The sequence below is a fragment of the Saccostrea cucullata genome, unplaced genomic scaffold (genome assembly GCF_032062105.1).
Source record: "Saccostrea cucullata isolate Sc308-1 unplaced genomic scaffold, CSIRO_AGI_Scuc_v1 ctg3809, whole genome shotgun sequence".
Lineage (NCBI taxonomy): Eukaryota > Metazoa > Mollusca > Bivalvia > Ostreida > Ostreidae > Saccostrea > Saccostrea cuccullata.
Genome location: NW_026926101.1, coordinates 191572 through 208164, shown reverse-complemented (window position 1 = coordinate 208164; position 16593 = coordinate 191572).

Here is a 16593-nt window from a genome sequence, read left to right as displayed (position 1 = left end):
TTAACTTTTCTTACAATGGCATTTATTACATTTAAGGAGCATAACATGATGGATAGATCAAATCATAAGCCATTACAAAACAAGAAAGAAACTTTCTGTATTCCAGTGGCTGACACTCAGCTTTTTTGAAAAAGCTAACCTTGTACACAATTGCATCATCTCTGGTCTTTCCGTCAGCGGTCGGAGAAACAACCTCGAATGTATTAACATCACCAGATGTAAAAAAAAATTCTATATTTTCTACTTATTTAAATATAGGACAGACGGAGTTAGAAACCCCTCCTTTAGTATATTTTAAGTAACATCATTACATTGAATAGAGTTAGACTCCATCAACAGATAAATGGTCTCCATGCATTTATTTCAAAGATCGTGAAAAGGGAGGGATGTCATGGCGTCTACCATATACATTCGAGGTCGTAACGTTTTTCCGCAAGTCAGAAAGGCCTGAGAAGTTGCGATTGTCCATATACAGTCTGACGCTGTGACATCAGGCAAAAAGAAACACAGGCGACAACTCGTACTCACTGCATTTACTACCAACAAACCAGAGAGTTCCTAATGTAAACATGGCAGGTAAAGGTTCATTCGCTATAAGGCGTTTTTCGGCTACAATGACTCCTAAATTTCAAAATATATTTTTATGCGCACGAATAGATGGATATTGGGCGATACTTGAACCTTCGCCATAACTTTTAAATCATGAAATATAGAGTCTTTATATTTGGTATGCATACTCCACTAATAAAGTTCTTTCCAAAGAAACCAAGGTCAATGACCTTGACCTACATACTAAAAATAGCTTTTTTGAACCTTCATCAAAACATTTTTAAACCATGAGAGATAGAGACTTCATATTTGGTATACATACTCCACTAATCAAGTTCTTTCAAATGATACCAAGGTCAATTACCTTGTGACCTTGACTGTGACCTATAAGCTGAAAATAGCTTTCCTCGACGTTGCCGCCAGGCGCATAGTGTTTCACAAACACATCTTGTTTTCTTTAAAAACTGTATGGATCATAGAATTAACGTTAAAATTTAATGCCAAAACTTATTTGGTCACTGATCCTGTGATATTTTTTATGATATGGGGTGTCAAAGTGATGTACCATCGCTCCGTATTTAACATTAGCGCAATGGGTAAACATGAGAGGGTCGGTGTGTTTGACAACTCCTACACATGTCATAACTACCCTTAACCAACACCATTTTTAAAACTGTAAAAAAGTCACCAGAAAAAAAATGAACCTGGTTAAAGGTGGTTATGACATCTGAATTAAAACTTTACGCTTTATTTTTAGCAATATTTAGAGAAAAGGTATCTAAATGTATTCATTTACCTACCTATTTTCTGTGGCTACAATCAGAATTAAAAGAAGCCATGCAATTTTCATCGGAAATATTGAGTTTTTTGTTAGAAATATTTAATCAAAGAACTGAAAGGACTGGATGACATGATATCAATTCTTGCTTTTTTATGGTGATTGATTTGTCAGTTAGGAGTGAAGTAATACGTTTTTATGTACTTTTTATGCATTATATGACGCAAATTTTATTCTTTAATTCCCCTCTCATTCCTTTCAATATATTTTTAAAAAGCACATCCGTTCGTTCTCGATTTCTTTTTTGTGGTTGTACAAAGATATTAAGTAAATTTATATTATCTGTGTTATTTGGTTAAAAACGGTTACTGGCATGAAAAATATATCTTTCATACTGAGGTTTCTCGTCCCAACCTGCCAGAAAGACGCTCATATTTTCTCCGTATGACTGAGACAGGGTCGAAGAAATGTATGTTATCTGGATGCTGACGTGAACTTCATCTGCGGATTTGGGGAGCCAACACGCATCTTTGGTAGCATTACAAGCTTCGAGAACTGCGGCTTTAATTAAGCAAACCAGACGTGAGGAGAATCCTTCCTAATTGAAAGTTGCAAAAACTTCTGGATCGTAGACATACTGAAGCTCTCTAAATGGGTAGTGGAAGGACCTGTTGAAAATCTTGCGGGTTTCTGTGGTGTGCAGGTGAGCAGGAGGGACAGTGTCCTGGCTTTTATTGCCTTAGCCGTGCTGAGAACGCAATGTGGACCTGATAGGGGCAAATATCCTTTTTCATACTTATGGAATCCAGTAAAGATCAGCAATACCTCATCTTTTGCATTTGCAACCAACTACTACGTAGTTTATCAGGTTCGAGATATATCAAAGAGACTACCAACAAAGAACTCTATGATTACATCACGTCAAAAATAAATCATCAGGCAGACGAATCCGGATATTTACTTTGTAATAAATGCCGAATGGCATATTACCACAAAAGACAAAACAAGAATGGAAGCGAAGAAAATGATACTGAATTTGGTAGTTCAAAGGTTATCAAGTTAGAAGCCCCTCGTAGTATGTCTTCACATGCAAAGTGTCAATTTTGTAATAAACGAGACAATCTCGTAATAAATGAAGACAAGAGGACAAATTGTTTCATAGAAACTGGAACAATCAAGGTAAAACAAGGTACCAGATGTACCAGATAGGACAAAATTTGCAGCTCTCCACCAGCAAGTGGTGGCGTCTCCATAAGAACGAAAAAATTGTCGAGAGGGACGTCAAACAATAGACAAGCAATCATTCCTTAATATCCACAGGCAGAGATAATCGAGCCAGGCTGTCCCCATGACAGATAACACATAAATGATTAAAAGTTTAATCTCAGTTGTTGTTTTTTTTAAAATAGAACTTTCATATATCGTATGGTTCATATAAGTTTTACTTCCAAAAATAATGTAAACTGAGTAAAATCAACTAACTGTACAGGACAACGGCTGGTAACACGGTAAGCAAGAAAATTGTACGGGTGAAGTAATTTTGTGCAGGGGTGACAGCTATAAGCAGATTCCACGTTGAGAAAATCAGTTGAATATTCTTCTTCATGTAATTTTTTTTTTTTTAATAAAAGGTTTATACAATCTCAAAAAGGTTTGTTTTGAATGAAAATGGATGTAATTTTTTTGTCCAAACCCTTTTTCAAAATTATTTCGGAACGGATCCGCTCCGATTTGCTACATTACAAGTACTAGGACATATTCTAACTCACTGTGGCAAGGGCTTGTCCCGAGACACAATTAAATTATTATAACTAATCCTTCAGATGAGACCATATAAATCGAGTTACCCTGTCGCAGTAGGTGCTGGCACAAAAAGATCCCTCCTTATTCAATGGCCCTGAGTGCCGAATGTAGGACAAAATTTGCAGCTCCCCACCAGCAAGTGGTGGTAACTCCATTCTTGAATATCAACAGATGCTCGAGCCAGGTTGTCCTTATAAAAATGATTCAGAGTTAAATCTCAATTTTTATAGAACTTTCATAGATCGTCTGCTTCATTTAAGTTTAACTTCCGAAAATATTATAAACCGAGTAAAATGAACTAAGTGTACATGATCACGGCTGGTAACACGTCAAGCAAGGAATTTGTACAGGTGAAGTCATTTTGTGCAGGGGTCATAGCTAAAAGCAGATTCCACTTGACGTCTGCCTTATGTCCAGGAGGGAAAGCAGGGATTATGCTGCAGTAAGTTTTAGTAAATTGTTTGTATATTTAAAGGAAACACTCAAATTTATTCATAATTGAATAAATTATTTTGCTTAAAATATTTTATGTCTAATGTAGTTTTAATTTGTTTTATTAATCTACGTTTATATGAATTTCAGATTTCCCAGAGGCTCAAGGAATTCTCCCTGCAGGTGTACCACAAGTACAGACCTTTGTGGCTGACTTTAAAACTTTTTAAACAACTCCTACACATGTCATAACTACCCTTAACCAACACCATTTTTAAAACTATAAAAAAGTCACCAGAAAAAAAATGAACCTGGTTAAAGGTGGTTATGACATCTGAATTAAAACTTTACGCTTTATTTTTAGCAATATTTAGAGAAAAGGTATCTAAATGTATTCATTTACCTACCTATTTTCTGTGGCTACAATCAGAATTAAAAGAAGCCATGCAATTTTCATCGGAAATATTGAGTTTTTTGTTAGAAATATTTAATCAAAGGACTGAAAGGACTGGATGACATGATATCAATTCTTGCTTTTTTATGGTGATTGATTTGTCAGTTAGGAGTGAAGTAATACGTTTTTATGTACTTTTTATGCATTATATGACGCAAATTTTATTCTTTAATTCCCCTCTCATTCCTTTCAATATATTTTTAAAAAGCACATCCGTTCGTTCTCGATTTCTTTTTTGTGGTTGTACAAAGATATTAAGTAAATTTGTATTATCTGTGTTATTTGGTTAAAAACGGTTACTGGCATGAAAAATATCTTTCATACTGAGGTTTCTCGTCCCAACCTTCCAGAGAGACGCTCATATTTTCTCCGTATGAGTGAGACAGGGTCGAAGAAATGTATGTTATCTGGATGCTGACGTGAACTTCATCTGCGGATTTGGGGAGCCAACACGCATCTTTGGTAGCATTACAAGCTTCGAGAACTGCGGCTTTAATTAAGCAAACCAGACGTGAGGAGAATCCTTCCTAATTGAAAGTTGCAAAAACTTCTGGATCGTAGACATACTGAAATGGGTAGTGATAGGAGCTGTTGAAAATCTTGCGGGTTTCTGTGGTGTGCAGGTGAGCAGGAGGGACAGTGTCCTGGCTTTTATTGCCTTAGCCGTGCTGAGAACGCAATGTGGACCTGATAGGGGCAAATACCCTTTTTCATACATGTACTTATGGAATCCAGTAAAGATCAGCAATACCTCATCTTTTGCATTTGCAACCAACTACTACGTAGTTTATCAGGTTCGAGATATATCAAAGAGACTACCAACAAAGAACTCTATGATTACATCACGTCAAAAATAAATCATCAGGCAGACGAATCCGGATATTTACTTTGTAATAAATGCCGAATGGCATATTACCACAAAAGACAAAACAAGAATGGAAGCGAAGAAAATGATACTGAATTTGGTAGTTCAAAGGTTATCAAGTTAGAAGCCCCTCGTAGTATGTCTTCACATGCAAAGTGTCAATTTTGTAATAAACGAGACAATCTCGTAATAAATGAAGACAAGAGGACAAATTGTTTCATAGAAACTGGAACAATCAAGGTAAAACAAGGTACCAGATGTACCAGATAGGACAAAATTTGCAGCTCTCCACCAGCAAGTGGTGGCGTCTCCATAAGAACGAAAAAATTGTCGAGAGGGACGTTAAACAATAGACAAGCAATCATTCCTTAATATCCACAGGCAAAGATAATCGAGTCAGGCTGTCCCCATGACAGATAACACATAAATGATTAAAAGTTTAATCTCAGTTGTTGTTTTTTTTTAATAGAACTTTCATATATCGTATGGTTCATTAAAGTTTTACTTCCAAAAATAATGTAAACTGAGTAAAATCAACTAACTGTACAGGACAACGGCTGGTAACACGGTAAGCAAGAAACTTGTACGGGTGAAGTAATTTTGTGCAGGGGTGACAGCTATAAGCAGATTCCACGTTGAGAAAATTAGTTGAATATTCTTCTTCATGTAATTTTTTTTTAATAAAAGGTTTATACAATCTCAAAAAGGTTTGTTTTGAATGAAAATGGATGTAATTTTCTGTCCAAACCCTTTTTCTTCAAAATTATTTCGGAACGGATCCGCTCCGATTTGCTACATTACAAGTACTAGGACATATTCTAACTCACTGTGGCAAGGGCTTGTCCCGAGACACAATTAAATTATTATAACTAATCCTTCAGATGAGACCATATAAATCGAGTTACCCTGTCGCAGTAGGTGCTGGCACAAAAAGATCCCTCCTTATTCAATGGCCCTGAGTGCCGAATGTAGGACAAAATTTGCAGCTCCCCACCAGCAAGTGGTGGTAACTCCATTCTTGAATATCAACAGATGCTCGAGCCAGGTTGTCCTTATAAAAATGATTCAGAGTTAAATCTCAATTTTTATAGAACTTTCATAGATCGTCTGCTTCATTTAAGTTTAACTTCCGAAAATATTATAAACCGAGTAAAATGAACTAAAGTGTACATGATCACATGGTAACACATCAAGCAAGGAACTTGTACAGGTGAAGTCATTTTGCGCAGGGGTCATAGCTAAAAGCAGATTCCACGTGACGTCTGCCTTATGTTCAGGAGGGAAAGCAGGGATTATGCTGCAGTAAGTTTTAGTAAATTGTTTGTATATTTAAAGGAAACACTCAAATTTATTCATAATTGAATAAATTATTTTGCTTAAAATATTTTATGTCTAATGTAGTTTTAATTTGTTTTATTAATCTACGTTTATATGAATTTCAGATTTCCCAGAGGCTCAAGGAATTCTCCCTGCAGGTGTACCACAAGTACAGACCTTTGTGGCTGACTTTAAAACTTTTTAAACATTTTAATATAGAGAATAATTATGAATACATATTTAGTAATATCTGAATTTTAAAACATTGATATATAGAAAAGAACTATGAGTCTATATGAATTCATATATTGAATTAGCAAATGGTTTATTTAATGTTTGCTTTAACAAAATTCTTTTCATTAATTATATTAATTCTTTATTAGGTTCCTGGAGAGCCATCCGCAAGGAATTTCCAAACACCCTCATCAAAAGATGTACATTTCACTTTCGCCAGGCAGTGTGGCGGAAAGTGCATCAATTTGAGCTGAGGACAACATATACCAAACGTGGTGCGAAATATCGCTACATCAGGTTTCAAAAGGCATTGTCCTTCTTACCCTCTGCAGAAATCCAGCTACCTTTTGACCGCCTATCAGCCAGAGCAACATCCCAGGAACTGCACAGTTTGTGGCCTACATGGAAAAGGACTGGATTGGGAGTGCGGTTTGGCAGGAACTAGAGTATCTTCAAGACCAGTGTCAGGACAAACAACGATGAAGACAATACATGATCATAATATTCCTTCAAATTATGTACCTTGGTCAGTATGTACTTGACGAGGAATACCAAATCTACAAACTCATCGAGAAATACCTATGCAACTGTTTTTGCTTCAATATTTGGAAGGGCAAAAGCCTCAGTCCATTTAGTAAAATAATCGTCAATGACTAATTTATACGACTTTCCTCTGGTAGTTCTGTTCAAGGGACCTACAATTTCCGGAGCAACTCTTTCCAGAGAAGCACTAACACTATATTGTTTCATTGGAGCCTTGAGTGCGAGTTGTTGAATTGCTTAATTGACAGGGTTAACATTCTAAGCAAACTTTCCAACCCAGTAAAACCTGAGTCTGACTTTGGCTAAAGTGAGGTTCACTACAAAGCGTCCACTTGTAGGGTTATTATGCAAGAATGTTAGGACGTTAGTTATGTATTTTTCAGGTAAAATAATTTGTAAATAGATATCTTTGGTTTAAGCATAAAACCATTGAACAAAATATTGTCTTGCATAATACTGTCCCACTGCAACCAGTTAGATTTGAATTGTGAACATTCTTCAGAAATACGCTCCAACCCTGGTCTAGGAATATTATTCTCCTTCCAAGTTTAAAGAACTGCGAACGATAGTATTGTTCTCCCGCCCACCTTTAATTCAATTTTCAATTACTGTCCCGCGGCAAAGTTTCAGTTATCACACCATTTAGTCCCAGAACAAAATATCAGCATTGATGAAAGTTTAATTGCTACAAGAGGAAGATGTACAATGTACAGTGTTGCAATACATCCCATCAAAAAGTGCAAAGTTCGGGTAAAACTATGGATTCTTGAAGAGGCAGCATCGAGGTACATTTTCAATACGAGAGTATATGAAATATGACCCCACCCCAAGAGGTACAACACAATGTTCATACGTAATAAATATGTTACTTGAGTCGTCCAGATTGCTGAACAAATGGTATCATGTGGTATCATTACTGGAACACTAAAACAAAATCGCTACATGCCCAACAAAATTAACAAGTAAATTCAAAGAATTGTGGTGCCCCGCTTTCGGTGTCTTTGTGGATGAGATGTTATTCTTTTATGACATATTGTGTGTAATATAAACACCAAATCATGTCATTTATTTAGAAATTATCATTGAAGTTGTTTTTTTTAAAATAAGGTCAATCGTGAAGGTCAAGGTCAAGGGGTAAGAAATCATAGCATGCTCGATGTTATCTTGTCACAGGTACACGTAATGCAAATGTCAAATATGAAATCCCTTTGGGTCATAGGCAATCTTTGTGTGGAGTAGTAGATTCTAATATTAATCGTAAGAAAGATGTGGACCGGACATGTTTGCACAGACAGACGGACAGACAGACAGACAAGGAGATTCCTATGTACCCCCCAAAACTTCGTTTGCGGGGGGTATAATAAAATGCGTGAACAGCTCACAATCATTTATTGAAGTACATTTACAGGTTAAAAAAAAAATGAAAGTGTTTTGTGTTCATAAAAATCTCAGTTATAAAACTTTAAATGAGGGTCAAATAAACGCAATAAAATGCACAAGTTACATAAAAGAAGAATCATCAAATCACATCCAGAATTCCTGTTGTTTCAAACGACTTTAAAAGCAATGTCGCTTTGATTCCAGTCCTTTTCTTGTTGATTTTACACAGGGAATGATGATTGCATTTACAAGTCTGAAAATATTATTGTTGAAATGAATAATTCATACTAATAAAGATATTCATGAACTTTAATTTTTTCCCTTCATTTTATAAATTTTAGTTAGATCATACTTACTTTCTCGTGGTTTCTGAATTTGCCCAGTGATTTTCCGACTGGGTAATGGCCCAGCCATTGGGGAATTTGAATCTGGGATGGCATGATGGTGTTTTTCCCTCGAAAATAACTTGTGGGTTTAGGAGATCACCCGATGCTGTAAAGGCTAATGTTACTGTAATCTGACGTTTATCATCTAAACCCGTAATCTTCACTTGTTTGTTTCCTTCCAAATCCATTTTCCAGTTTCCGACGGGAACAATATTGATACCCGTTCAGAGGCGTAGTCACAAACTTAAAAGTGGGGGGGCTCAACTCCAGAATTTCTTTGACAAGCAAAAAAAAAAAAAAAAAAAAAAAAAGATATTCAAACTTAAAAGTGGGGGGCTCAACTCCATAAATTCTTTGACAAGCAAAAAAAAAAAAAAAAAAAAAAAAAAAAAAAAGGAAAGTTCCCCAAACTCGAAAATCCTATTTCGTGGGGGGGGGGGGGGGGGGGGGGGGGAGGTAGATGGCCAACTTTTTCAAAGGCAAGTTACTTTGAAATCCATTCAATGAATATTTCCTATAGTAAAGGTAATGTGGGGGGAAATAGCTGTGATTTTGTTCTTCTTTTAAAAAGTGGGGGGGCACAGACATACTCTTGCCCCCCCACATCTGAAAGTGGGGGGGCTAGTGCCCCCGCTGCCCCCCCTGTGACTACGCCTATGCCGTTTCATCAACGTTAATTACCAACCATTTGGGAATAGAGTGTTTCTTAGCAACTGTTTTGATTCTCTCTAGGAAAACTGCCTTCACGTTTTCAAAACCACTGGGAAGGACTTTTACAGACTTAGTTCCCTTGCGTTTTGAATAACCCATTCTTCTGAGGATAGATTCCGCCAAAGACTTTTCTATTGTAATGGGTCCAAATTCACTAAGTAGCGATTTTTTGTGAAACATCACTGCACGTCAGATAGACATGACGATGTATCTATTAACAATGCCACCGTTTAAACGTAATTTTTTCATGTGGTTTTGAACAACTTCATTGTAACTACCTAACATCAATGGTCGTCCCCTGTCGGCCTTTGGTAATTCCAAGACTCTCCGTGTTGGTGTTTTTCTGTGCTTTTAACATACGATTTTTTCAAATTACGTACAGTACTTTCCCTCATTGGTGTCCGTGAACCAGGCTGTGAAGTAAAATGTCGGATGTATTCATTACTCCGTTCTCTAATGCATATTTTCCAATTTTTGCCCTGACCTCCGGTGAATACACATTGTAGGTACAACGCTTTTCTCGCTTCGGTGTTTTAGGCAATTCTAAAGAACACAGGTCTGCCGCTTCTTGACTGTTTTCCTTCTCTGGGTCGGGAAGAAACTCATCATGTTTTCTCTTATTAAAAAAGTTTAAAATGGACATTGTGTCCCTTAAAACACTACGGAAAAGTGAGCGTACATTTACCTGTTTACGTGAGTTAAAAATCAATTCTATTGTGTTTGCGTGCTTGAGTGACAAGATAAAATACGGGCGTGGATCAAAGGAATAAATATCACATTTATTTTTTTTTATGACAAGCGCAATCGCTAAAATTTATTTGTGCCAATGCTTTCTCACTTGCGTTTGCGCTAAAGTATGCATGCGCCAAATTATCTCGTTTTACAGTATGTAAAGTACGAAAGCCCTAGCCCTAACCGTTCAAAACTTATGGTCAAAGTAAATCTCCAAGGTCAAGGTCAAAAGGTCAAAGTTGTTGGTATCCAATGAAAGGTCTTGCAACAAAGAATACATATGTGAAATACGAAAGTCCTAGTGCCTACCGTTCAAAAGTTGTGACCAAGGTAAAAGTTTTTAAAACGTAGTTAAAACTCCAAGGTCAAGGTCAATGTTCTTTGTATCCAATGAAAGATCTTTTCACAAGGCTTACATATGTGAAGTACAAAAGCCCTAGCCCTTACCATTCAAAACTTATGGTCAAGGTTAAAGATTTTTCACAAGTACGTAAATCTCCAAGGTGAAGGTCTAAAGGTCAAAGTTGTTAGTATCCAATGAAAGGTCTTGTCACAAAGAATGCATGTGTGAAATATGAAAGTCCTAGTACCTACCGTTCAAAAGTTGTTACCAAGGTTAAAGATTGTAAAAAGTAGTTTGAACTCCGAGGTCAAGGCCAAAGGGTCAAAGCTCTTGGTATCCGATGAAAGGTCTTCTCATAAGGACTACATATGTGAAGTATGAAAGCCCTAGTCCTGATCCATCAAAACTTAGGGTGAAGATTAAAGATTTTTCATAAGTATATAAATCTCCAAGGTCAAGGTCAAAATTGTTGATATCCAATGAAAGGTCTTGCTACAAAGAATACATATGTGAAATATGAAAGTCCTAGTACCCACCATTAAAAAGTTATGGCCAAAGTAAAAGTTTGGAATTTTTGTGCAAAAGTGCGTCAAACTCAAAGGTCAAGGTCAAAAGGTAAAATTTGGTGGTACCAGAAGAAAGGTCTTGTCACAAGGAATACACATGTGAAATATGAAAGTCATAACTCCACTGAATCAAAAGTTATGGGCAAAGTTCAAGTTTTTGGGACGGACTGACGGACAGACAGACAGACGAATGAGATTTAATGTCCCCTCGCTTTTGCGAAAGCGGGGGACAAAAATCCCCAGTTAGGACAAAACGATTCCATCTATATGCGACAAGGTGAACTATGTCTTTGCAGTTATAAATAAAAAGAACACCGAAAACCAGTCCGTATATTAACAACAAAAGAGAAAGCAGTGAACAACGTACGCGGTAAGCCAAAAGTACTAGAATTTTATTGCCAAAAAATATGGGTGGAGTGGACCTAGCAGATTTAATGGTGACATCATACAGCAGCAACAGAAAGTCCACGAAGGTTTGGCGGAAAATAGTTTTTAACTTGATACACAGAATGGTAAATAACTCATACACACTCTATAAAAAGATACGCCAGATATACCGGTGAAAAGCAGGCTTTCTTTCATCCAAAGCATTATCTACAATATAGCGAAAGACCATCTGTCCGATAAAGAGGATGCTGCTGAAAACACAGCAGCTGGGCGAGGATTTGTCAAAGTCAAACTCCGGAAACTTCCAAGTGGTAAGCAAAAGTATGCTCCGTATGTTCAGACCACTATGGTTTTGGAGGTCGCACAAGAACGAGGACGATCTGTACGAACTGACAGAAAGGTTTATATAAAGACTGTATGTGTGGCTGAGGACTTAAAACACTGTCGATTGCAATTTGTTGAAATATACACAGTGACTTTATACTTAATAGTAGCATACAATTCGTAGACATTTGTCGATGTGTCTTACAGTATATGCTTACAGTTAGTTGAATTGTTAGGTACGTCACAGGGTTCACGTGTAACGTATGCCTCCAAGTCTTAAATGTCGTAAAATTTATAGGTCGATTTATGAGGTAATTTTTGATTTTGCTTATACTTTGAGGTAAAAAGTATATATTTAAATAATTAGCATATAATTTCTTTAACTGATACATACGAAGACATATGCTAAAGATATTAAGTTGTGTGTATTTGTTTCTAATTCCACATTACTAGGCTATTTCAAGCTTGTTTAGATATTTAGTGATGACATTGAATAAAAATTATTCATTTTACTGAAATAATAACTTATATTACGTGTTTTCATTATAACCGCTATCAACACATGATCAAATAAGTAAGAAATTGTCATTAATGGAATTCTATTTTCGTTTTCATATGTTATTCAGTATTAGTATTAAAAGAACACGTTTTGTATATATGTGGAAAGGGGGAGGGAGCAAAGGGATTTTGTTGATATTCAGATATCGAAAAGGTTGATAAATTTTTTTTAATTTAAATAAAAATAATATTACATTGTTGATTATTCAGATATCGAAAACGTTGATAAAATTTTTAAATCTAAATAAAAATAATATTACATTGTTTGCAATTTCTATGAAGTGATAATGGCAATGAAGAGAAATAGAATACCTGTGTAAAAATATCCTTCTATCGGAAATTCCATACATGCATACATTTAGTATGGAAAGATTTATTTTTCTTTTCAACAATTGGCGCTGCACACGCCAAAATGGCGCGAAATTACGAATAATGACAGAACGTCGTAATTAGCTTGACGTAATGAGTTTACCGGTAGGCCCATGGCACTTAAGGTAGGATGCTTCTCTGGTTTCTGACTAGATGGAATATTCAAAGTACATTTGTTGTGAGAGATTTAAAAGACCATATTTTTCTTTCCTCATCACAATTATGCAACTTGAAATAGAAATGGTAAACTGCGTTTGAAAACTAGCAGGGACTATATTTTTGGCGGAATGGTGGCGTATGAAAATATCTTCTTTTCTGCCTCTCAAAATTATTATGGAACATTGAATTTAGTTATAATTTTTACGCAATCAAAGACTAGACAAAATTTTCAAATGTAACTTAAATTAATAATAACGGACTAAAGTTTCAAAATTTATCAAATAAATAAGACACATACTAGAACTATGTTGGCTTTTAAATGCTTCAAATTTAAGTACAGATTTGAGCCAAAAATCCGTAAAAAGTGTTATTTCTCTCTTAGGAAACGATCAAAACTTTTAGTTTTTGTATCATTTTGTACCTTTATGTGACAATTTTACTATATGTGAAAATTAGAAAAAGTTAAATATAGGAAGCATATAAAAATAACTAATAAATCCTAAAAATTTAAAATAGAGGAAATTCGGATTAGCAAATATCCATTTTATTTAAATTATCCATGTCAATTTGGTAATTTCATCTTATAGGCCCTATATGGTAGTATCTTTTTATGCAACAAGAAAAAAAATCAATCTTTTGAATTACAAGTAAGGATCGCAAGATTGGAAACAGTAATTTTTTATTCTTAATGTCCAGGATAAAGGTAACGACCTTGACCTGACCTTGCCTCTAATATTAAACATTCAAATTTAATCTCAATGATACCATCACTTAGTGATATTGTCCTCTTGATTCTGTGAAAATTTCATTAATTTTCAAATACAAGAAATGTGAGAAGAATCCTACCTTAACGTAGTTTTTGAAGATAGGCCCAAAATAGGCCCGCGGCACAAAGAATGTTAAAGTGGTAATGCTGTAACTAACCATTGATCTACAATGTATACAAGTACCGTTTGTGCTTCCACCAAACAAAGAATGACATCAGAGTGAAATTCATTATCCTTCGGTCCTTACAACTTTCAGTTTCAAGTTCGTAAGAAAAAAATATCCGACAGATTGTCAAGTATAATTTAAAAAACGCAGATAGCCAAGATTTTAAATTTTTACACATTCGCCTTGACAAAATCAACCTTGCGACGTCATAATGTATGCTTATGCGTCATCATTTTTACAGGGGTTATCTCAATATTCTGTAAAAACACAAATCGTGTGAGATAAATAGAACGTCTAAGCCCTAATTAAAATGTGTGATTCGATATTGGCATTATCCAACTCGTTGAAATGGCTCTGCAAGCCTCGCGAATATACATCATGCACTTCAACTCGTTGGCTAAAGCCAATATCAAATCACACAATATAGATATCTTCTATTTATTACAGTATTAAATTATTGTTGAAACTTGAAACTTAAGTTATCATCTGTTGTGCTCTTGTTTGCTTTTGAGATGTAATATTACTGACCAACACAAGGATTTATTTTACTGAATCAATAAGGATTTATCTTACCAAATTCACAAGGACTATCGTATTAACAATTTAAATTACTAGGAAATACCATATAAATTGGTTACACTGAAATATATCTTGGATATCTTGGATTGTTGTTTGTTGTTTCTCGAAAATTTTTCACTCATATGAGACAACACCACATGCCGGTGGAGAGCTGCAAATTTTGTCCTACACTCCGCACTAAGGGTCATTGAGCAGGGAGTGATCTTTTTCGTGCCAGCACCTACTGCGACACGGGACCTCGGTCTATACGGCCATATCCAAAGGACCAGTCTCCACGTCCCACAGCAGGATTCGAATCCGCAACGCAAGGTTACTTCGTGACTCTTAAGCAGACGCTCTTACCACTGAGCCACGTGGGTGGAAATTTGGTCAATTATAAGAACCTCATACCCCGGGCACGTTACACCGTGAATCTGCCCGTAACTGAACTTGAACATAAAAGTGAATATTCACATCAGAACAGGGGTATTTGTGACAAAACTCATTATTTTATCCCTATTAATCATTACATTTCTACATTAAATAAGCCCTCCCATTGTTATTATTAAGTCTAAGAATATCTAACTAGTTTAAAAATGGCGTCGATCGGGTGGGACGCATAGTGAGTGTGGTCGTGTTTGGGGCCAAAATTAAAGCATTTTATCGCCATATGGACGTCTAATGAGACTTTTCCTGTCCTCTTTAGCTGAAACTGTGTGAGTTTTTGACGTTATTGGGGGTATAGGAGATACAGAAAATACGATATTTGTGACTTTTACTTCACCGTGAGTAGTGCTTATTTCTATTTATAGAATACCTAGTAGAGCACTCTCTGAAGCACGGGTCTCTTTTCTTGCCATTTCAGTATCTTTCTCAAGTGAGCGTGTATCTGTGTGTTTTGCTAAGCTGTTGACAATTTTGAACTAATTATGGGAGATAGAGCCAAAAGGTCATCTACTGCAAAATCTGACTCTGATCCGCAAAATTTACAGACCTCAGTTAAAGCTGTCGTAGATGAGGTACGCCATTTAAAGACAGAAATCGTAAAAAAAAAAGACTTAGAAAGTATCGTTTCAAAAATTTTTGATGAGAAAACATCTACTATTCTTGAAACAATTAAAGAAAACAGTCATGCTTTACAAAACCTACACGAGAAAGTGGATGAACAAAATCAGACTATTGAAAACTTGCAACAGAGAGTCGAAGAGTTAGAGGCGGATCTAGGGGAGGCAAAACGACTCGCAACAACAGCGTATGTAACAGCAAATAGAAATGAGCAATATTCAAGAAAAAACACCTTTAAGATAAACGGAGTAAAACACGATACAAAAGAAAATATAACACAGGTTGCAAAAGAATTTCATGAAAAGGAGGGGGGAGTAATTACGTGTTCCTGCAAAATTATAGCTATACACCGAATTCCAGGAAAAGAAGGGGGACCGAAACCAATTTTAGTAAAAATGAAAGATAACGAAGCAAAAGCTACAATTATGCGGAAAAGGTCAGTCATAAAGAAAAACACCAATGGACAATGTTGGCTGACAGATGATGTTACAAAACTGAATGCCCTTCTGATAAACCGACTTATGAATCATCCGGAAATCGAAAATGCCTGGTACTTCAACGGTAGTGTATACGGCGAAACAGACGGTACAGGAATGAAGTTCGAACTTTTTACAATATTAAAAAATCAAAACAAGAAAAAAGTGATGACTTGTAACTTTTGTATCGGAATTTTTTTGTACCATCCATTAAATGATAATTTATACTGCAGTTTTGGTGCAAGAAATACACGAAAACTGAGGGTACAAATTATCTATTTACCGTTTACTGACGATTTCCGATTTGCTGGCGGAATGTGAAAATATAAACTGCATGGCCTCGGACAATATTATACGGCCAAAGCCACTCGCATTTTTTTTGAACTGTTTTGTTGTATGTCTTTTATTTCTTCTTCTTCGCTTTACTCTTCTGTCTTTTCATCAGTTTCTCTGCTTTCCCTTCTCTTTTCCTTCTTTGTTTCAATTTCTTTAGAGAGCAATATCCATAAATCCAAGACTTCCGGTCTCATCAAAGGTAAATATGTATTATTAAAAATGTGCAAATGTCGTTGAAAATTATATCTGTTAATTGTCAAGTTTGGGGGACATCAACAAACGTAGAGACGTGTTTCATTATTTAAGAAATATGAACTATAATATATACTGTCTTC